Source organism: Atractosteus spatula, chromosome 28 (genome assembly GCF_055471065.1).
Source record: "Atractosteus spatula isolate fAtrSpa1 chromosome 28, fAtrSpa1.hap1, whole genome shotgun sequence".
NCBI lineage: Eukaryota > Metazoa > Chordata > Actinopteri > Semionotiformes > Lepisosteidae > Atractosteus > Atractosteus spatula.
In genome coordinates, this window is record NC_142733.1 from 10,182,291 (window position 1) to 10,204,964 (window position 22,674).

At 46.7% G+C, this 22,674-nt stretch overlaps 1 protein-coding gene across 2 annotated transcripts in view; it reads right to left on the bottom strand.

Annotated features, from left to right (window-relative positions):
• gng7 (guanine nucleotide binding protein (G protein), gamma 7) overlaps positions 1-22,674 on the bottom strand; it is a 105,322-nt gene that overhangs the window by 25,756 nt on the left and 56,892 nt on the right. For both annotated transcript variants that reach the window (XM_088907469.1, XM_088907470.1), the window contains exon 3: positions 9,910-9,934. The gene's annotated coding sequence lies outside the window, so the exon portion shown is untranslated. The remainder of the gene's footprint in view (positions 1-9,909; positions 9,935-22,674) is intronic.

Consider the following 22,674-nt stretch of genomic DNA (forward strand, 5'->3'; position numbering starts at 1 on the left):
AGCAGCCTGCTAGAAGTCAATGTCAGCAGTGCACAATCACAAAGTGCACAGCAGTGCAGATATGCAGCTGCATTGATTGTTTTCTCCTTTGGGTATTTTATGTGAAAACAGCCTGAGCAAAAACATGATTCAGACCCTTGTGATGCCCATTTCAAGACCAATGCTGACCTTTATGCTTTGAACTTTGCCTTAATTTGGAATCCAGTCTTTTCCTATAACCTGTGAGCAAAACGAAATACTTCTGAGTCATCAAAAACAAAACCCTGACGTGCTATTTATAGCCCCATGCTAAGGGGCTTACTTGATGGGAAGTTCCTCCTGTTGTTCTGCACAAGTGACTTAAAAGGCTTTATTATTCCTCACCATAAAAGGCCAACAGCAGCCCAGGCCTCTGGTGAGGGAGAGATCTTGGGCCCGCTCGACAATGGGACCGTTAAAGCCATAAAATTGCCCCCCCCCACACCACAGCCCCTCTAACGCTGACGTCAGTCCCAGAAACAAACAGACCCCTAATCTGGAGGGCAGGACAGCTGCCGCGTGCCAGCAGCTGAACTCAGCGCATGGAAATACAGGCTGACATCAGCGTGTCAGGGGTCTCCGCTTCACAAAGCCGGCCGCTGGCTCGGAGCTCGCCGAGCTTCCGTAGCCTTCCGGGAAGCTGCGAGCAGCTCGTGTTGGAAAAGGGTTGTTTTTCTCTGTTAGTCAGACGGCGTCATGTGAGCTCGGAGGCTGAGATCATCGGCTCGGAGCCGCTGCAGCGATCGGAGCGCAGTGACACACAGCGAGAGGAGAGAGGAGGGGGGGAAGCTGGGGCAGGAGGCTAAGATCACTCTTTACAGGAACGATGCAGGTCCACGAGGCGCCTCTCCTGCCGCTTTCAGTATTAACGCTGGGAGAGCGGGTCCTCTCTTTCTTCCTCACTGAGATGGCAGCCAGTCAGACCGCAGAGATACTCAGACAAACCGGGCTCAGAACCAGCTGGTACCACCTGCATCTTCAAGGTTAGACCTGAACCTAACTGGCAGAAGGAAATACAAAGGATCATTGCTGCTGGACAGAAGTGTCACCCCTGTTCGGCACACTCTCGCCTCGTCACAGTATTTTAGACTGCTCCATTCCTCATTTCTGCAGCTAATTTTGCCATTTACTTGCTGAAAAAACAGCTCCCCTGTACTTTCATGATATGAGACACTGACACTAAATAACAAAAAACGTAAAGCTTTATTAATTCAGCAAGACCACTGTTAGATTACCTGAGTTCACAGTTCACAGGACAAGTTCTCGTTCTAAAAATCACTAGTCTACATTGACTGTGTTTCACTAGGTAATGTAACTGCTACAGTTTCACTGTCCTTTTGAAGTACTACCCTCTTGATGTAAATATATAGCTAGGTTTGTCAGCCTACTGGCCTCCCAGCTGGAAAAAGTGTAAATGTAAACACAAAGAACACCTGTGGGAATATAGAGCAACAAACCCAACCATGTTGTTAAAGCTGATACCCTAGTTTTTTTTTCCCCCCATAAAACAGCTGGATGAAATACTTGGAAAAATTAACCACAAACAGGCAAGATGGCCTCCTCTTCTTTGTCACCTTTCTCATGTTCTTATCTGTAAAGAATAACAGAGCTTGCTGTTGCCTGGTATCAGCAGCTTAGTCCTGATGTGCTTCTAACACCAGGTCTGCTGCAGCCAGGCTGAATGCAGAAGGCTGAGCTCCGGCTTGGCCAGACCTCAAGCTGCCTGGCAGGGAGGTCCCCTGGCTTCCCAGTGTGCACCTGGAGGGGCTGCCCCTGCCACAGCTGCTCAAACACTCCCTCCCCTCTCCCCCCATGCCACACGATGCGCACACACACACAACAGCGCTTGGCTTTTGCTCCAGGCAGGTCTCCAGCTTCACCTGTTTGATCACTTCTTGCTGCAATCAAATTTGTCTGGGGCTGTGTGAAAACTCAAGAACTGTGCTGGATTCCAAGGGATGTTGTGTACTGCAGGTTTAATTAAAACCGCATTCAAATCTATGCTTACTCACACCCAGTATGCACATATGTATATTTATTTAAACTACACATTTAGTGTAACATAAATTATACAGTTTGTATACTGTAACACACATGTATAGTAATAAGTAGTATTTATTATACAGTTTACATTACTTATATAGAAACAAAGCATCATTTATATATAAGAATCTATAATAAAGAGAATTGGCTGCAGTGGCAAACTGCAAATATACCATACAGTGGTACCACAGCAAACGACTGTGTGAACTACACTGCATTACAAACATGCTGGCACCAACTAAGGGCTTTTAGATTCAGCTTCAAGAGCTATAAACTGAAAAAGTATCTATTTATTTAAACTGAAAAGGTATTTATTTTATCTCAATCTGAAGGTGACTTCAGATCTTCAGGGGGAAAACATCACACCTGGCTCATGACAACAGAGAGCTGATTTCCTTGAGCTTTTTAGTAAACCTGTCTCACAGCTTTCAAGTGTCTTGCAGCTATGATCATATTCTAAGATGCACTTTCAAAAGTGTTTTCTTTTAATTTAGTTTTTAAAGCACGTTGTAAAACTCATTTCTCACAGCAATGTTTCCTCTGGAATAGCCGAACTTATCCTTTCATCTTAAACTTCAGAAATTCCTTCAATGTCAAGAGAGAAATGGAAATGGCAGGAACTTGAAGCTACCAGCACGCTGTAATAGTTCAGACCTTCACAACTGAGCCAAAAACACTTGCAGAAAAAATCACTTCGAATCGCAGTACAATGAAACCTCTTCAGACACGAGATTTGGAAGACGCAACCATTGCGCAGGAATGGTGTGAAATGGCAAAGAACCTATTAACAGTCTGGAATAGGAGCTGGCCTGTGGCTTAATCTGAAATTTCTGTTCAGTTCCTAGCGAGTGTGCCAGCAATTCACACAAACGCAGCAGAAAAGGCCATGACTTCACAACCTAAGCTTGCTGACAGTTTTCCACAGGCTTGCAAAATCCAGCTCCGGGTAGGCAGTTACAGGCTGCCACAGTCTAAGCAGACAAAAAGGCAAAGTGCCTGACATGGCTGTTGCAGGACTCATTTAGTAATCGGAGCAAAGGCAAATTGTCTGAAACCCCGCTGATGGGTACTGAAGGCAATGAGACTGGTCACTTTAGACAGCAAAGCTTCAATAAATGAATGAGGAGTTTCTAACTACAGATCTTGCTTTGCAGCACACTGATGTTTCACAAGAGAGTTCATATGTATATCCCAGGGAAAAAACATTACAATGGGCACAGACTCACAGATCCATTCAACAGGAGACAGGAGAACAAGGACAAATTTGGCCACGAATCGAGGTCTGTGCGATCAGGAAGAGACAGTGGAGTCAGAATCGCTTCACTTATTAAATGGTGGGAGAGGGACGTTAATGTTTAACAGAACTGATCTTAGATTAACATGCCTTTAACCTTAGCATACTATATGTTTTATGCTAACCATACGTTTTTATCACAAAATACTTTTCATTCCATTTCTTGTTTGAAGTTTTATTTAAACAAGCTTTAGTTACACTCATTTATTACAGCTGTACTGAAATCCTAACGGCACGATAACTGTACTTTGGTGGCCCACTGGCAATAAATGAATTTTGGGGATTTTAGTTTGCATCTCCAGGAGCCGTAAACAACTTGCAGTCAAACAGCCTTGTGTGAGCTATACTGAAAACACAACTTTGAAAGAGCTGAGACATCCCACATGGATTTAAGGATAATGGATAATAAGAGATCCACAGGATGTTTGGAAATCTCTTATCCACAGGGTCAGATGAAATATCTTTAGAACTAATTCCAAGCAATACAAGATTACACAACAAAGGCACTCAATGGTGGGACCTACCAGCACTTGACTTCAGTGAAAGGTTTTAAAATTAAATCAGACATGAATCCATTCATCTGTCCCTGGGATTTACTCAGAGCTCTTGACTACCCAACTAACCAATCAAGTCAAGATCAACGTGAAACGCGTTTAGCCACTGACACTGGAAAGTCCCCATTAAAACCAGCAGGACAGGAGATCTCTGGGGTCAAAGGTAAAGACCCAAGCCTGTGTAAAATGAGAAACCCAGAAGGAGACTGGGCCCTTCGGCTCACAGACAACATTAGGGCGTGTTAAAGCAGATTCAGATATGACCAAACAGACTGTGGAAAGATCCCTATGCACCTGCTTACAAATGGAAGGAAAATTCTTTGTATCTCTTCCAAATACAGCTTTTATAGAGTTTTCACATACTGTGCACATCTACTAGTGTTTTCTAGATGATCAAGGTTTCAAATACTTGTTGTAATCAGTCCATTTTCCAGATCGGAATCAAATCCTCCCACAGCTGTGTCTCGCTGAGGCTCAGAGAAGAGCACAGGGAGCTGCACAAGCTGGGAGGAAAGGTTCACACAGCTCAAGAAGCAGAGGGAAGAACTCCAGGGTGTCTTCGACGCTGCAAGAATCCCCAGTGCAAACAGATCGCAGCTCTTTGCCTACTAAACGTCTAACAGGTACAGCACACAGGATTCCCTTCAACTTAGGTGTTCAGAGCCTACCAGATGGAACACTAAAATTCCAATAAAATATTAAGGCCTCTGCTAAAACTTAAATGTTAGTCGTAGGGGCTAAACAAGGTCACAATAAGAGTGAAATGCTACAAATTCTAAATTAAGAAACAAAAAATGCACACATAGCCTTTTGAAAGTCTTTTCTGGAGACAATGTCCTGTTGTGTCTACCCTGTGACGAAGTCTCCTCTCCGTCATGTGAAACTGGGCATAGCGCCCACTCCCACACACTTCACGGGGAAAATGAAATGGGCTAAACCACATGTTGTTTGGGGAGCCATGTGAGCGAGGCTGCCTCAGCCACTGAGATATTCTCACATCTCTAACGCACACAATCAACTGCCCGTGCCCAGTCAGACCTAACCTCACTGAGACGCTCTCCCTGAGCTGAACTCCTGGGAACAGCAGTGCCCAGCGTTACTGTGGTCTTCTAGCCCTGTAACAGAAAACAAGTACCACCCCTGCTCGGATTGCTGGTGCCAATGCTCTTTTTCAGCCCTTTCACACAGGAATTACTGATAACTTTGAACACATCTAAATTCTCGTCATTCCCTTTAAATGTTTATTTACGAGATCTTTATGTCGAAAAGGTAACATGCAGACCACAAGATTTTAGTAACAATTATTCCAAATTCAGGCTATATTACTACTGATTAAGATCATTGCCAGCATACTGCAGACAGGATATAAGACTAGATAAAGCCTTGATTAGCAAAGTCAACACAAGTTATAGACAGGGCTGTTTTGGTAGTTTAAGTGTTCCTGTTTGCAGATGTGAAGCATGAAAGCACGTTTTCTGTTCTCTGTATGACTTATTTTACTTTTTTTTAGCAAAAATTGCTAGTATTTGATGTCAGTGATTTATAAGAAAAGTTACAGAAAAGGTTAAAACAAAAGTTAAATGAGTCACACCATGCCATTCAGCAGCACAGTGATTAGTGCATAGGCTTGACTGCATACAGAAAAAAAAGTTTTAAACAAGTTAGCAGGTCCATGACTGGTAGCAGCTGGGACTGGTGATCATACACCCTGAAGTGGCACAGTGGTGCAGTGGTCAGCATTGCTGTCTCAAAGCACCAGAGCCCCGGGTTCAATTCCAGACCTGGGGTGCTGTCTGCGTGGAGTGTGTATGTTCTCACTGCGTTCAAGGTGGTTTCCTCCAGGTGCTCCAGCTACCTCCGACAGTCCAAAGACATGCTGATGGGTTAATTGGCTACTGGGAAAACTGGTCCTGGAGTGAGCGCGTCTGTGTCTGCCTTGTGCTGGACTGGCGTCCCATCCAGGGTGTACCCTGCCTTGCACCCGCTGCTTGTCGGGATGAGCTCGGGCTTGCTCTGTATTGGACATTTCCTATTGGATATTGTTTTGGATAATGGATTATAGAAACTAGCAAACACAAGGGTGCCCCTGGACCAGCACTAGACTGTGGTCCATGGATCCCTGGTGCTGCTGCAGGTCTGCAGAACAAAACCAACTGAGTGCTAATTATGTCTTTATTGCAATCGATTTCCAAAAGCAGTGAAGTGCAAAAAAACACCAGCACTGTGTGGGGGACCCAACACTTGTGAAGACCTCAATCCTATTGCAAACAGGTGAAACAGCACGAGCAGCTCAGTACTACAGTGCATTACTCCCATCACAACCATAACTGTCGGATATGGTAACTGTGCAATTCATTACACCTCTCATTCGAACTGTTCTCACTGCCTGCAGAAACCCGACACAAAATTAAGGAAGGGATTCCAATATTTTGGCCAATTAGTGTCAGTACTGCACCCACTGGTTTTAAGGACCAAAAACACAAGTTCTCAAAATTAAACTTTAACATGTCCAACGAAGTACGGATTCATGCAGCATTAAATAGTTAAGACCTTGTGCAAAATATTAAAAGCGTAAGAGAAAAACCCTGTGCATAAAACAGTGTGCAAGAACATGTGAAAGCAAAGCCATGTGTCCAGTTCTTCCTGCAAATAACTGATTGCATGCCTGTTTCATTTCTGTGCAGGAAAAACCCACTGGATTTATGACACGAGGCTGGATAATCCAAGAGCAGCTAATGAATAGAAACACTAAGAAAGATACAGCAGGACTGGCGTTAGTTAGCAGTTCAATCTCGCACATTAGGAATGACAACATCACATGCTGAACTGCCTGCTACATATTTTACATTCAATTCACAAAGAATGGACATGGGGTAAAAAGACAGTATGCAACTGTATTAAAATATGAGACACGGTAGTCCAGGTCTTCTCCAAACACAACAGGCACCGATGACAGAAAAGTGAGTGTAGGTTTTCCAGGCCCTGATGCGGACGGCGGTATTAAGAGCCAAGCCAAGTGTTTGTGCCTGCTCCGTTTTGTGCTTGGAGTTCTGCTGCAGCTGTACTGGCCGCATGTTAAAGCTCAGTGTGGGAGACTTACGCCTGGGCCCTCCCCTTTCCCCGGGACACCCCCCCCCGCGCGGCTCTCTTCCTGCCCACCCCAGCTCCAGCTGGGAGCTCCGCTGTGGCTTTTGGGAAGCCTTGACAGGAGAGTCACGCTGTCTCGGCGGGCGGCAGGAAGCTGGGAGCACGCATGGGCTGGGAGCCTCGCTGGTTCCGCGCGGAGACAGCCTGCCTCCCCCCGGAGACCGCTGAGAGGCTGGGAAAGTGGGATGAAATTGACACTGGGCAGGAGACAGCCATTGTTCTGTCAGGGCCCAGACTTGGGTGGATTGGACAGATCAGCAGGGATGCAGTTAGTAATTTCACAGAACACTGTACTGTCCTTTACCAACCCACCACTTACTCCAGAGAGCAGACTCTTGGGATGTACTTATCTCTCCAGCATTTTACAAACCACATCCTTACTGCTGGCCTTTTTTCTCCCCTTGTCTCCTGAATCAAGACACTCTTGTCTGATGTCCAAGAGCCCTGATAACCACACAATGGTCTCTTCCACCCGAGTGTCTAGCTAACAGACATAGTTTAAGACGTAGTATATACATGAAAAAACCTTCCAGGAAACCAGACCTGCAAGTCAAACAAATTAACTCCCTCCAACTTTTCTGCACAGCAGCCTACAAAATCTGAACCAAAAAAGATTTTTCTCTCTCTCCCATCAGTAGCTTCGCAGCTGCTTTACGTACTAATATTTCTGCAACAGGCACTTAAAATTGGAATGCCGCCAAACTAGAGCCTGATATTTGGAGCTGACCGCATTAAACCAAAGATCTGAAATTAAAAAAAAAACATCTTCTTAAAGAAGTTAACCAGCAATCGGAAAGTGCAGAGCTAGTGTGTAAAATTACCTTAAATAACAATGCACTGAAAACTTGATGGTAGACCTCAGATGGGAAACTGTAAGACACTGGTAAAATCTCCCCATCTTTCCTATGTGACTCAACAAGAAAAGCAGCAAGTTCAGTAGAAGTCTGACTCCATGCTCCATCTCTGAAGGTTATCTACTAAGGCAGTTGCTCAGAAAGGCCCAGTTTTTAGCCAAGAAAAGAGGAAATGGTGATCAAGGGGGAAAGAAATCATAGAAAACTGAAAGAAACAGACATTTTTGTTAGATGTTGTCTTGTTGACACAATAGGCAAAAAGCCCACTCCTGCCCTCACTTGTCATTGTGAAAATAAAGGCCAGTCACACAGTGCATTAGAGCACACTGAATGCCAGGCTCCAGGACTCGCGGAACGAGAATGACTTCCAGGAGTCTTGAACGGAAACCTGTTGGCTCGGAGGACTTGGGATTTCTGAGCAGGTGAGACAGGTTGCTGAGCAGGTCAGACAGAGAGTACAGCAAGTTTCACCTGGGGAGAAAGTGGGGCCCTGAGAAAGCCTGGATCCCCTGCACAAAACTGAGGAGACACAAACCCCCCGTCCCACAGCTTGGCCTTGCACATGGTACAGGGAAACTGGCAAACAAAAGGTCACACAGAGCAAAAAAACTGTCTTCAAAAAATAAAATTAGACTTTGTATTCTGAAGTCACTTATTTATGTTATAAAGTACTTATATAAGTGGCATATAAATGCAGTATTAATGACCAGTGCATGTTCAAAATGAGCTTGAAAGAAAAATAAGTATAGAAAATGAAATACATGAATGCTGTTATCTATCTGCACTTAGATGCAACCAGGGATGTCAGACACCCAGGCACTTGGCCAGCACATACCCTGTAGGAATACTGGCTAAATACAAACACACACACGGACACGCAGTTCCAGTCAAGTCAGAAAACCTGAATGTTTATTATGCTTATGGCTTGATAGATGTAATGCAAGAATTCGTGTAACGTATGCAAGCTTTTCTAAACTGATCCAGCCAGAGCTGGCCAGACAGGTGGGTGAGGTGATATCTCCAGGGGAACAGCCCACACATCAAGGCCTGTAACCCCACAGCAGCAGGGAGTTTCTGGGGGGCAGGGAGTGTCCAGCTGTGCCCTGTAGCACAAGGAGTCAGTATGCAAAGCGCAGGGTCTGGCTGGGGGCCCTGGAGTGGGACAAGGGAGTGATTTGCATGTGGAAGGCAGTGTCTCTGTGGCACAAAAGGCTGGTATGCCAGCTCTCTCCTGCCTGCAGTCGCCTGGCGGTCACATGCAAATGAAGGCGCGGGCGGACAGCGAGGTGCCACCGGCACTCCCGGCGCCTCTCGTGTCCTGACATGATCTGGATCACCGTGGCTACTGCCCCTCAGGCCTGTGATGTGCACACGTTCAACTGCACGATCCGAGCCAAGGACTGCAGAATTCCTGCTGAATGCCACCCGCCACTTCGCCACTCTCTGACAGCAGCTCTCAGGTTTGCAAAACCACTCTAAGATAAAGGTGGAAGAGCTGTCTTAATTCACTTCCTTCTGAACCTTTGGTTTATGCAAGGATAAGGCTCTTTTAGTACGTCTGCGCTAGCACAAGCACAGACAGGCTGTAATCAGGGATGATCAAGAACCCCTAAGGTCCTCTCAGAAAGATAATCCCCAAAGGCATCAATTTCCTACTGCAATCTACATGTGCAGACTGACAGACCATTGTGCTAACAAAAGACGACGCTCATCTTAACACTGATCGTGTACTGCAGTCTTCGCATACAGTGCAAGACCGGCAGGGAGCGCAACATGCTCTCTAAGAGCACGTTCATGACATTCACATGTTGGAGAAGCTGTCTCAGTGAGAACAGCGTGCCCAGCTAGCTACAATCTGCACATACAGCACTGCGGTGACAGGGGGCCCAGTCTGTACTCCACTGCAACAGCACCGAAAGCAGATTTCTGAGCAGTTTCCCCATTAAAATAAAAGTCCAATTAAAAGACTTAACAAATCAATATGATCATTTTTTCTTACCTTTTCGCTTGGTCTCAAACTGTTCCTGCAAGAGAGAGAAAAATAAATTAGTGGATTTCTTGCGAGAGGGACAAACATGCTTAACCCCTGCACGCTCTCAATACAAAGACATCTGCTAAATGAAAATTCATTATACTCTGTGTTCTGGGTTTTCTGCTATTGGCAGCAATGGCATCTTCACTAGGTCCCATTTAGCCAAACACAATCACTGCCCCCTGCGTATTTGTAATTAGAATTTAATTAGAATTATCTGAAACTTTGTAGCTCTGATCATTATACATCACATACATCTCTGTTCTGTTGAAAACAATGTTGTTAGGATGTCTGGATGTCTTGTTCTACATCTGGGGGAAATAAATGCACAGCCATACAGAAAAATCAAATGCTCAACTGCAGGACGGATCAATTGGACAACAAACCAGGCAAAATTCAAATGGATGCCACACGGCAAAAGATAAACACTGAAAACATGAAACGCCAGTTACAGTATACTAAGCTTGGATAAAACACATAGCACTAAAAGGAGTTAGATGGGAAACTTGGCTTTGTAACTTCTGGTGAACCTGCTGCAGATATTAATGTTCAAACCTGATATCCCTACTACAGGTACAAAATGGCTCTGCTCTTCTAATATTGGAAAAATATCTTCAAAACATTTATATTTTCCCCCAGAAGGGATCAAAGCACAAGCGGCCATCAAGAGGCCCTGGCCCACAAATGCCCACCCTACCGCAGCAATGAAAACTGTTGAGCTAAACCGATCAATGATTCAATTCAGCGTTTTAGTCACATCATTCAGAAGTTCCTTTAAACAAAAGCCAGAAGAAACTGGGTGAGATCCCAGGAGTTGGTTTTCCAAGGCATTGATTTAACAGCAGGAGCTGAAGTGTTTTAGGAAATCTAATTTGGGTGCTTCCTATTTAAACTGAGGTGAAGCATCTCTCACTGTATACAAAGAAATGCACCACGTCTGGCTTGACTTCCAGCATCCCACTCCTGCAGGCTGCAGGCATGCTTCTGTGACGGTTACAGTCCTCTGCAGGCAACCCCTCCTACATCCTGCCCAATCTCAACTGAGGCACCAGCCTGACAGGACACCCTTGGCAGCTCTCCTCCTGCACAGCCTGCACCTTCTATGGGCAGGAAAAACTGTCCGCTTGTCACATCAGCCTACGAAAGGTGGCCGACATCAGAAAAACCACCAAGAAAAGGATAATTTTAGCAGACGGTATTTTAGGAACAGGAGGAGTTTTCTCCTAAAGGATAAGGCGTCAGATGACTAATTCATCATCACGTAACAGCAACCACATAACAAAGTGCAAAGTAAAAACCATTCCCATGAAATTTACATCAATTGTCTTTAAATGGCCACAATTAACTAAAAGCACAGACTGAAACTTGAATGAGATGGAGAAAATCAGCCAAGAAGAATAGGCGAATATCTCTCCTAACCAGTGTGAAAAGCTGGTAGACACCCCAAAAGACTTAAAGATGTTATTCAAGCAAAAGGTGGCTCTAGCAAATATTAATGCATGGTGTCTGAATACTTATGCAAGCTGTTTTTTTACTGCTGACAATTAACTAATCGTGTCTTCAACATTTGTCTGTCTGAGCATGTGAATTTGCAATTAAAATACTGGTTGAAAAAAGATTTGTAAGTATAATTTGAAATCCAGCAATATTTGAAAACTTTTAAAGGGTCTGTATATCTATCCTTTGCTTTGATTTGGAGTTACTGTCTGGTGCACAAACAATAGGTTCATTTGGTTCTGTCTTAATTTGCCAGGGGGCAAATACTTTGAAAGTGATGGCTTTTTGTTGAGTCCTAGACCTTCATGCATCATTCACTCTCCTCTCACCTCTCTCCCCCTGTGCATTCTCACACCGCTCGCTGGTCACTCAGTTGCTAATACTCTTCTCTCTCCTGCCTCTGGAGCTCATTCTACTCCTCTGTACCCCTGTGTTGGCACCCCGAGCCCTGAAGCATCAGCACAGCACCCCTTCAAGATCCCCCTGCTCAGATCGCACCTGGATTCTATCACTGCTGGGGGCATAGGGTCTTGCATCATCCCGCTCAGCGCATTACGTTGAAACGCTGCTGTTTATACCATGTTACACAACACGGGCTATTAGCCCTGCATCAATCTTTCTACAGTCAAGGACTTGTTCTGAAAGTGCTGGGCGAAGGCTTCAATTAAGGAGATACTAAAGAGAGTTAAACTGTACTTTTTAAAATCTCCTCACCTTTAACTGAACATTCAAACATCTCGGCAAGCAGTGGTTCAGTTGATCTAATTAAGGATTAAGGACAGGGTGTGGCGATCACTTTAACCACATATAGCAAAAAGCAGAGAGCAGCTCTCACTTTTGGGAAATGATCTCGGTGGCCATTTATAATAAATCAGAAACCGATGAATCAGAGTGAAAAAAAAAGACTTATCTTCCAGTGCTGCTGTGGGGCTGGGGCTAACAGACAGTGCATACTGGTTTGTGACTAAATGCAAAACCATCCTCAAGCTCAACCGATTTTCGTTTTAAGAGCATGCATTAATTTCATTGCCACGTTGTCAAGACACTGCCAGACCTGGGAAAACTACCTTCCCAAGTGGCCCAAACGATGCAGACTCAAGTGGAGTGCAGGCTGTACTCTACGGTCACGGGTTCGAGCCTGGCTCATGACACTAGTCGACTGTAACCAGGATTCTTTAAGAGTTAGTGCAGAGCTGGTACAGGGCTGTATTGCCTGGGAGCTGTTGATTGACGAGTGGCTCAAAGGTGGTCAGGCTGGGGTCTGTGAAGCTCCTTATTGTGTGCTGTGTGCAGGCAGAGTTTCTTAACAAAAGATAGAACCTTGTAACAAAGAAATGCACAAACTGTGGACGGCATATTCAAATAGCATCAGTGACTGCTGGTAACACAGAGAGCTGCAGTCTGATCAGCAGGACTGCTGGTAACACAGAGAGCTGCAGTCTGATCAGCAGGACTGCTGGTAACACAGAGAGCTGCAGTCTGATCAGCAGGACTGCTGGTAACACAAGAGAGCCGCAGTCTGATCAGCAGGACTGCTGGTAACACAGAGAGCTGCAGTCTGATCAGCAGGACTGCTGGTAACACAAGAGAGCTGCAGTCTGATCAGCAGGACTGCTGGTAACACAGAGAGCTGCAGTCTGATCAGCAGGACTGCTGGTAACACAGAGAGCTGCAGTCTGATCAGCAGGACTGCTGGTAACACAGAGAGCTGCAGTCTGATCATCAGGAAAATGCTAAGGTGACACACACATGAATGAACACCTCCGCCGAGGCCCCACTGGATAATTAATCACAGCAAAATGACAAGTGAGCGCTGGGAGCAACCGTGTTGCTCTATTAATTAAGCAAATCCCTGCTGGATTGGGAGCGCTGTGGGATTGGCACACAGATGGGCCTTCTCTTTCATGTCTTATGATGACATTCAGCAGTGCTCTGTCCCCCAACGCGTGCTGCTAGGGTGGCGTGTTGCCGCTGAGCTACAGGACCCCTCGCCGCTGCAGCCTGGCGATCCACCTGGCTGGTTAACCCCACCTCCTGCACCCCAGACCTCCGTGTCATCCCGCCCAGCGCGGCCCTCGCTGGCGTGACGCCAGTGCGGGTCGACATCACACGTGCCAGCGCATTCCTCCAAAGCACCCCAGTATGCATTGTCCTGTACGTCCACAGACAGCAGCCGTGCCCATATACTTATCCAGCTGAGCAGAAATGAGATAATTAGCGTTAAATAATTAGAAAGCTTGACCCAGAAAACGGAAAAAAATGAGCACTGGGGAGCATGTGCTGTGCAGCTCTGTTTTAATCCCAAAAGATGCTCATTTTGCAACTAGGGGAGAGCAAAACCAAGCTTTGTCTCAGTTTTGTTTACATTTTAAAACAGTAACTTTGATTACGAATGGCTTGGAGACCTGAAAAACTCTTGGCTTTCAGTGCAAAGCTGGTCGCGAGCGGACCTCACACCGCACCTTCAATAACGAGAACAGAAAGCTGGCGAAGGAGACGTGGGCTCTGGCGCGAGACTTGTCTGCAGGGCCTGGCGAGTACACTGCACTGACCAAGCAGAAACCTCCACATCTGTCTCGGCACATTTACTCAAGACAAAGTAGCGGACAGGAACCGCGCTAGGCTGACGTGCAAACAACAGCCTACTGCTCAGCAGCCCTGAAACGGTACACATTGCTGAGCGATGGGACTTTCACTTCTGCTCCTGAAACAGGAAAGCAGGGCTTTACAAATCTCTGTGCTGGAATCAAACCTTTACCTGCCCAGCAACACACATTACAATGTCCATCCATTTTCTAACCGCTGCGTCCAGTTCTGGGTTGTGGGGAAGACAATCCTTTCCCTGCAAAAGGCAGGGTACACCCTGGATGGGACGCCAGCGCATTGCAGGGCAGGCACACACAAACACAGACACGCACCAACTCATACAGTATAAGGGCTAACTGTCTTTGGACTTTGGAAATTCACATGAACACGGTGAGAACGTGGAAACTTCACAGACAGCACCCCAGGTCAGAAATTATACCCAGGGCCCCAGCGCTGCAAGGCAGCAATGCTGACCCCTGCGCCACATTATAATATCAATGAAACTAATTACTTGAGCTTTGCCACTCCAAACATCATTAGACAGGAAAATACTAATTTTCAGAGAAGGTTGGAAACAAAACCAGTTAAAATGTCACTAGGAGCCTTTAAAGAAGCCTGTGGGCTTGTGAACAGCTCCCTTCTCTCCGCTTCTGCTCCAGGAGGCGAGGAAACAAAAACATGCCCAGACACTTGACACTCTTCAAAGAGCGAGCGCTGCGATCCGCACGCAGGAAGAGCCCACGCGCAGCAGAGGGCTGGAGAGCGCCGGCCAGGCTGGATCGGAGGGTGGGGAGTGAGAGAGCACGGAGCGGGAACGCGCGAGACGGAGAGAGGGCAGGGAGGCGAGAATGCGAGGGACACAGAGCAGGGACGCGACAGAGGGGCGTAGGCAGAGACAGGCTGGGCGACACTGCCGAGTGACAGACCGCGAGAGAACAGGGCGGAATGACAGCTGTGGTGTGACCTGACACGCACTGTCCAGGGCCAAGAGGTGCAGAGCGCTTTCCAGGAAGCCTGAGAGAAAGAAAGGATCACATATCTATATCGAGGGAGGATTCAAGCCATGCAGGCTCCAGTATAGATGTATACGCAGGAGACCCAGAATTTCACCTGCTGCGTCTGAACAATGTGTCTCATGCAATCATCATTTGGTTTAAGGGATCAACATTTTGTTAATCTCAGATGAAGCAAACAGGCATTTTGCGAACTGCACTGTGCAGAATGCTGATGCGCTAGTGCAGGTGCCCCAGGCCCTGGTCCTGGAGAGCCCCGGTCCATTTATTCTTTCACCCTAACTCAGTTATTTCAAGATTAGGAGCTCCTGTTACAGCAACTGATCAAGTAAGCAAGTAATGTTTCATAAAACACTGGTTCTTGAAGGCATAAGGATATTCTGATTTTTGTTCCAAATAATCTCTAAAAGACTGAAACACCTCCCGTTTAACTGATCATATGTAGATTGCTCCAGGCCTTTAGAGGGTGATGATTTAAAGGCTGCCTATAAACCCTACTGGAAGGGGGAGACCCCTGCAGCAGGCTGTCCGCTTCTCTGTAGATTTGAGGTCATGCTCAAACTTGAGCAAGCAAACAGGGAAAAACAACTAAAATGGAAAAAAAGGAAACAGTGAGACAAAAGAATAAAGGGTCTTTCCTTTGTGAATTAGCTCACTTTAAAAAAAGATACTGCAACAGCCTACATAAAAATCCATTATGGGAAGAAGTGATTTTACCACATCAGTCCTGCAGGGCCTCCTAGCACACGGAGGGCACTGTGAGCCTGAAGTGTGCTCTGCACTGCCAGGAGCCTGTGACCAAATAAGGGCAGAGGAGGAAACCGAGAAGGAAGCAGGAGGTCCTGAGAGGAACCATGTGGCTTTCTGCTGAGCATGCTGCACACACCCACTTCACACAGGCACTGCCTGCCCTGCAGCTCGGAGTGGAAGAAAACCCGCCTTGAGGTTTTCCACTGCGTTACATCTGCACTGATTTCCTGCAGCAAGAAAACAAGAACTGGAAAAAATCTGTAAAAGGAGATTCTGCCCAAAGAGAGCCCAAACAAATGCTGGGCCGCTGGCAGTGGTGGGGCGGAAGATTGTTTTTTCCCAAGTGCCTCTTGAACTTGTACCACCCAAATTAAGGTTCTGTTGCCTGTCAGTGGCGGGTCAGTCACAGGCTCCGTTTGCTAGCTGCACTGTGGATACACTGGTGTTACTGGTCATTATCTCAAGTTATCTCCTTATCTTGTGGCTGGACATCTACAAAGGGAAACATCAATCTGTAATGTATTTGGAAGCACAGGGTTGTTTTTGCAAGTTCGTAGAAACTCCCACATTCCCATATATTGAATTTACTAACAAAGTCACACGTTAGTCCCCAAGCCAGACGTTTTGTGAACATCATTTTCAAGCACTTCGGATACAATGCAGTGCTGTAGGGAATGCAACAGCCCCCCGGGCACTCTGATGATGAGAACAGCACTGGAGCTGCACAAGGAAGTCATTGTTTCCTTGCTGTGGCTGAATGATAATTTGTACTTCAGCTAAAAAAAAATAACAGCTGTGCAAATCTTTATCATTCCGACATTATTAAGAGCTCGTTCCACGTAGGAAGGCTTGAAAGGTGAAGAACATAGGTGGGACCTGTGCAGGGTTCAAAGGTCACTTGCCAGACAGACGCCTGCACCATTCCTGAGAGCCCAATGGCTGCTTCCTGCTCACTTCATGACAGAGCGTTAAGAGCCAATACCCTGGGCTGGGAAGCTTCCTGTCCAGATTGCAGCGTGCTGCACCCCGGCACCGATCCACTGAGCCCTGTCTCCTTCAGCCCCACCCTGTCTGAACGAGACACACCAGGAAGTGCCAGCGCGTGTCTGGGGGGAGAGCTGCAGGAGGTCTGAAGCCATCATCTCGATTCGAACGGGCAGAACTCGATCCTCTCTGAATCGACCTGGGACACGAGTGACAGGAAAACAAAAGGAATCGCTTCCTGCGTGCTCAGGTGGTGCCTCTCGCTTTGTGGCTGGAGCTCACCTTGAAAAGCAGGTGGGAAGGACAATTTCTAGCTCTTCCTGTCCTGCATTCACCTCACTCAAGCTTGTGAAATCTCGTCTCCTGCCCGACAGCAGCTGATCGCTGATTATCAAGCTTTGCCTTCACCTCAGCGTTGGCTTTCTGCTGATGAACAAAACGTCCTGTGGGACAACACGGAACAATGGGGGCATATACTGTTCCCGCTTTTATTTAGGGTAGAGAAGAGGGAATGCTTCTTTACGTCAGTCTTTTCCTTTCGCAGATATGGATTTCCAGCCCTGTGATGGACTGGTCTGTACCTGTTGCTTGCTGGGATAGGCTCTGGCTCGCTCACGACCCTGAATTCGAAAAAGTGGTTAGAAAATGGATAGAAGGATGTGGACTACCAAAACCAGGACTAACAATGGCGAGGGAGTGCTCTGCATTCCCATTAAAGCTGCTCTGGTGCTCGACAACAGTTTATCCCATCCGGACTACAGGCTGGCTTCAGGAATATCAGGGGCTCTGGGCAACAGTTCAGGACATAAATCAAGAGGTAAAGAGGTACTGTAGGTATCTGATTTTTCACATCACTATATGCTTCAATTGAGGATAAACTGGTCCTTGAAGTGTGCTGCAGAAAATCAGAGAACCCTTGAATCCTAAACAAGGCCTCAGAAAAACTGCAAGACCAGTTCTGCTAGAGGCTTAAGAAGAGATGTTGGCTTATTCCCTGCTTCCACTTGTCGCAAAGATGAAAAGGGTCTCAACAGGATGTTAGCCTGTTAGCAGTTCCTGGAGATGGATATAATACCTGACCACCAAACTGAAGCCATCTAAGAAAAAGGACATTGTAAGTGAGGATCTCCCTTAAGTGTTTTTAGTCAATAACGTCACTATTCTGAACACATGAGGAATAATCAATTCCAAATTTGAGAAGAGTTTGTCTTTGACCAGAGTCCACATGACGAGTTACACCCAAATTGTAAGAGAGGAATTTTAAAGGTGACCTGCCAAGAATTACACAAGAAAAGTAACTTTGCAATAATACCAAGTGTGATAATAATCAAACTGTCGAAATGCTGACCTAGACTCAATTACTGTGAACCGATGTCAAGAGAATAATGACCTTTTCATGAGGGTGAAACCACTGACATTTCTCTAGTGACTGAGCCATACTGTATCGGCCACAAAAAAGGGATTTAATCTTGCAGAGATGAGTGGTGTGTTTGAGCCCTGGAAGGACGTAATGAGAAAACAAATCCCCCTTTAAGAGTTAAATGTCACGATTGTGGTTTCCCTGGAGATCAGACTCGGGTTACGGTGCACAATTTCAGAGCCGGAGAGGGGAGGTGAAATCCTTCAGCTAAGAGCTGTTACAGCAACACGCTCTCTCTCCCGCGCGCGCAGTCCGCCGCCCCCTCACGAGGTAATCCCCTCCACGGCTCGGCGTCATGAAAACACCACCCACACGCCGCTCGTCCGACCTCCCTCTTTGTTCCGTAACGTGCCGCGGGTTCCTCCTTACGCACGCCGTCGACAGCGTGAGAGGGGATGACGCCTCCTCCCACAGTCCTCGCGGCGAGGACAGTGCGGGTACAGTGAGCGCGCACGTGTGTGCGGGGGGTTCTCTCGATCCTATCAGCCTTCATCGGAAAGCAAATTCCTCCCTGTCCTCAGGGGTATCTGGCGCGTTTTCATTTTACTCAGGAAGGACCTCAATACCGACACACAAAACTGAGCAGTGTTACAATCCTTCTTCCACAGCCGCATCTGTTCTGTGATGGTATTATGCAAAAAAAACATGCAAATACATAGGACAGGGAAAAGATATTACAGGATAAAAATACAAAAACATGAACAGTGCACTATTTTTCAGAAAGAGTAAATAACTGCTGGGATATGAAGCACTGGCTTCACTGGGAACAGAGGATATGCACAGAAAAAATAAAGGGGCTGACTGAAACTCACTGCAAATTTATTCCGTTCGACCAATTTCACTTTCCACTGAGCTGTCAGTTCTCAGGCTCCATCACTTCATCTCCCTACCTGCCCCTGCCCCCGGGGCAGATCCTGCTCAGCCTCACGGGCACAGGGACAGTGGAGGCCCTTACACAAGTACTTCATACCAGTCATGTAAAATCTCTGCATGCGCCGGTGAGTCAGGAGACAGGCTCACCTCCGGCCTCTCCGGTACAAAATCTTGAGTTTAATTTCTACTTCTACTGTACCTTGCAATTTTGTTTTAATAACAGATATTTGTTATTAGTGCTCAATTTCAAGAACTGGAAGGCTTTCGAGACAAAATCTCAGGCCAGATAAGGAAAAGGTCTTGGCTTCCAGAACTCCGATGGGAAAGCGCTGCACTGAAAACAAGCCACTGGCCAGTTGCACTGGCAGCAGAGCCAGGCTGGGGGGCACGAGCTCGCCCTCTACTGGCATTAAACCACGGGGAGCACCACCGGAACACAGGTCCGCCGGAAGGCCAGCGCCTTGTAGGGCACAGGGACATGGGAGACACTTGTCAGGGCTGCGATTTGTAATTCAGCTGTCAGCTCGTCTTTAATCCTCCCCTCCCACACGCACAGCTTCACAATGGCACAGGACGGGGGAAAAAAAAGGGATGAGAGAATTACTCTTCTCTGACAGCAGCGCTCACGGTCGCCAAGGAAACATGGAGCCTCTTAACACACTTTGCTGGTTTTTATCTTCAAAGCACCCGGGACTATTAGCGCTCGGGTCTACCATGAAGAGCCCCTAGCGAAGGGCTCGGCCCGCATTCGCAAAAGACAATACAAGGGCAGACTGGAAGATCATTTCCGATGCTCCATCTGAAGCGCGTGCCTTCGGAAAGAAAGGGGGGCTGGTCTTGCGTGCTGGAGGAGGAGATCCTTCCTTTACAGGAGGCCTGCCCGGAAGCAAAGACGTCCTCACCGGGGAACCCCAACACCTCCATCACTGGGATGCTCTCAGCTCAGCCTGGATTTTCCCCATCTCGCCCGAATCTGTTCAGTCGCTACTCAAGTTGAACTTTCAAGACTCAATCAGAAACTGGCTGAGGAGGTGTCACTCTGCCCCTCTCCTTTCCTGGAAAGATCACGGAGAGGAAAATAAATTGCGGCCAGTTAACTTTCACTGTTTGTTTTGGTGCCTGTTGAGATGCCTATACCCTGAGAGAGCCCTGGAACCATGACTCCCAGAGCAGACCAGTAACACAGAACACAGAGCTGTACCACTGCGGCACTCTGCTGTCCGACACTCCTACACGTGTCCTACACGGTCCTTTCTGCTGTCCTCAGGGAGGGAACTCAAACCCCTCAGCCGTTCCTCCTGAAGCCCAGGGCTTTCAGTCCCTAAATGATTTGCAAAAGCCCTCCTGTTCACACATCAGCCCAGAGGTGATTGAAAATGTGATGTTTAGTACACAAGCAGGCAAGGGAGAACACAGCAATTTTCCCTTTTCTTCTGCAAAAAACAAATATCAAAGTTTAGTCACCCAGCCAGTGAGCAACACCAGTGAAAGCGTCAGGGCTTATTGGAAATAAAGAGGCCGGCCTCCCCCCTCCCCTGTACTGACACACTGGCCCTCCCCCACACGCTGCCAGCCACACTGCTGATGTCATCAGGGCCAGCAGCGCGCGCACACACAGCGCACACACACGGCCTGAGATCACCGCGGCGCCCTCTCACAGCAGCAGCCTGGGAATAACAGCACAAGCCTCAGCTCCGAGAGCAGCACTACGAGGCGTGAGCTCTGCGCTGCAGCCGGAGCGCAAACACGCAGGCGAGGTTCACAGTGAAGATGCTTAAATGAGCATTAAACCTGTAGCTTCTTACAACTCTTCACCTGCACTGAGGAAAGGCAGATGGAAACGTGTATAAACACATGCATCTCTATTATATACATTGCAATCTCAAACTCCAGGGCCACTTATCTTTTTTTAAAGGTATATGATGCAAATTTTACAGTCTTTCATCAACCCTTCCCAAGTATTGCTCGTTTATATTGCACCTTTCAGCTCAATGCAGTAAAGTACAAGTACACTAACCCGCTATACTGATATTCAGAGTACCTGTAGGATCGGCTCTAGAATACAAGTAGGCTGGAAAACGGTTTAAGGAGAGAAACAAAGAACAGGTATATACAGCGCGACACAGAACTCCCTCCAGGGGTATAAAAAGAACAGACAGTCTTTACTGTAACTCACTATTTTCAGCAGTGTAAAAGGCCAATACAGTGCAGAACAAACAACTATCTGCAACTTAAATCACATTTGGAGGATCGGCAAACATTGTGGATGCAGAATGCAGTGATGGAGGTAAAATGCAAGACTCTGTAAACACCTGGCAGATGATGTGTAACGTGAGCAAGAGCAGCTCATTACACACAGATAACAGAAACAAACTGAGGATGCAAAATGGGAAACGCTCAGCTAGAAGAGGCTAATTACCAAAAAGTCTTAGGTGTTTATGTTGACGTATCATAGAAATCTCCTAGATAAAGTAAAAGGAATGAACAAAAATGGCACAAAGTGTTGTCATTGTTGATTATGTGAAGTTTTAAAATGCACTAGTAACACTCCACGTAGACTATGGGGAACAATCATTGACGCTATTCTGGAATCAGTCCGAAGAAGAGCGACCAGGGACATGCCCAGGCTAATAGGGACGTCCTACACCAGACTGACTAAAGCCAACCAGCGGACTTGGTCTTCAGAATCGACAGTGAAACACAAACCACGGGATACAACACAGGAGGCACGTCTCTACCCAAAGAGTTGTGGGAGTATGAAGCTAGCCAACCAGCTATATTGTTGATGCCGATACCCCGTTTTCTTTACAGAAAGGGCTGGATATGGGATCAATTAACTACCAACTATAAAACAGGATAAACAGAACAAACGGGCTCCTCTCACTGTAGTCTTTATTATGGCTCTTACATCACTGCTAGCCAATGATCTGCCTCAGCATTCGGTCGCTAGCTCAGTAAACCACGTTTCAATTCAAAGAGATAAAGTAATTATAAATCTAGGACAGATGCCTGCTAACTACCTGTGACGTCAGAGACCACACACATTACCAGCAGAACCAGCAGTGGCGACTGATGCTTCAGCAATGTTCCATTGGAATGGCTGACAAGGATAGTCCGATACCTCGCATTCCCCATCCACTCCAGAATACGATCCAGGCAAAGCCCACTATCAACAAGTACACAGTGAAACACCGGCCTGCATAAAAAACTTGCACTGGAACAGAGTGGAAGGTTATGTAATAGACCATCTCTGCATCCTTAAAACACGTGTACAAATATGTCTAATCAATTTTCACCTAAATAAAAACCGAAGACGACAAAAAGTTCTAATTTTAGTGCGATCCATTGATATGGTGGAGCAGTGGTCAGCATTGCTGCCTCACAGCGCTGGGGCTCTGGGTTCAATTCCAGACCTGGGTGCCGTCTGTGGGGAATCTGTATTCTCCCTGTGTTTGTGGGGGGGGGGGGGGGGGGGTTCTCCAGGTGCTCTGGTTTCCTCTCAGAGTCCAAAAACATGCTGGGAGGTTAATTATATACTCGGAAGACAGGGCCTAGTATGAGTGTGTGCGTGTGTCTGTGTGTCTGTGTGTCTGTGTGTCTGTGTGTCTG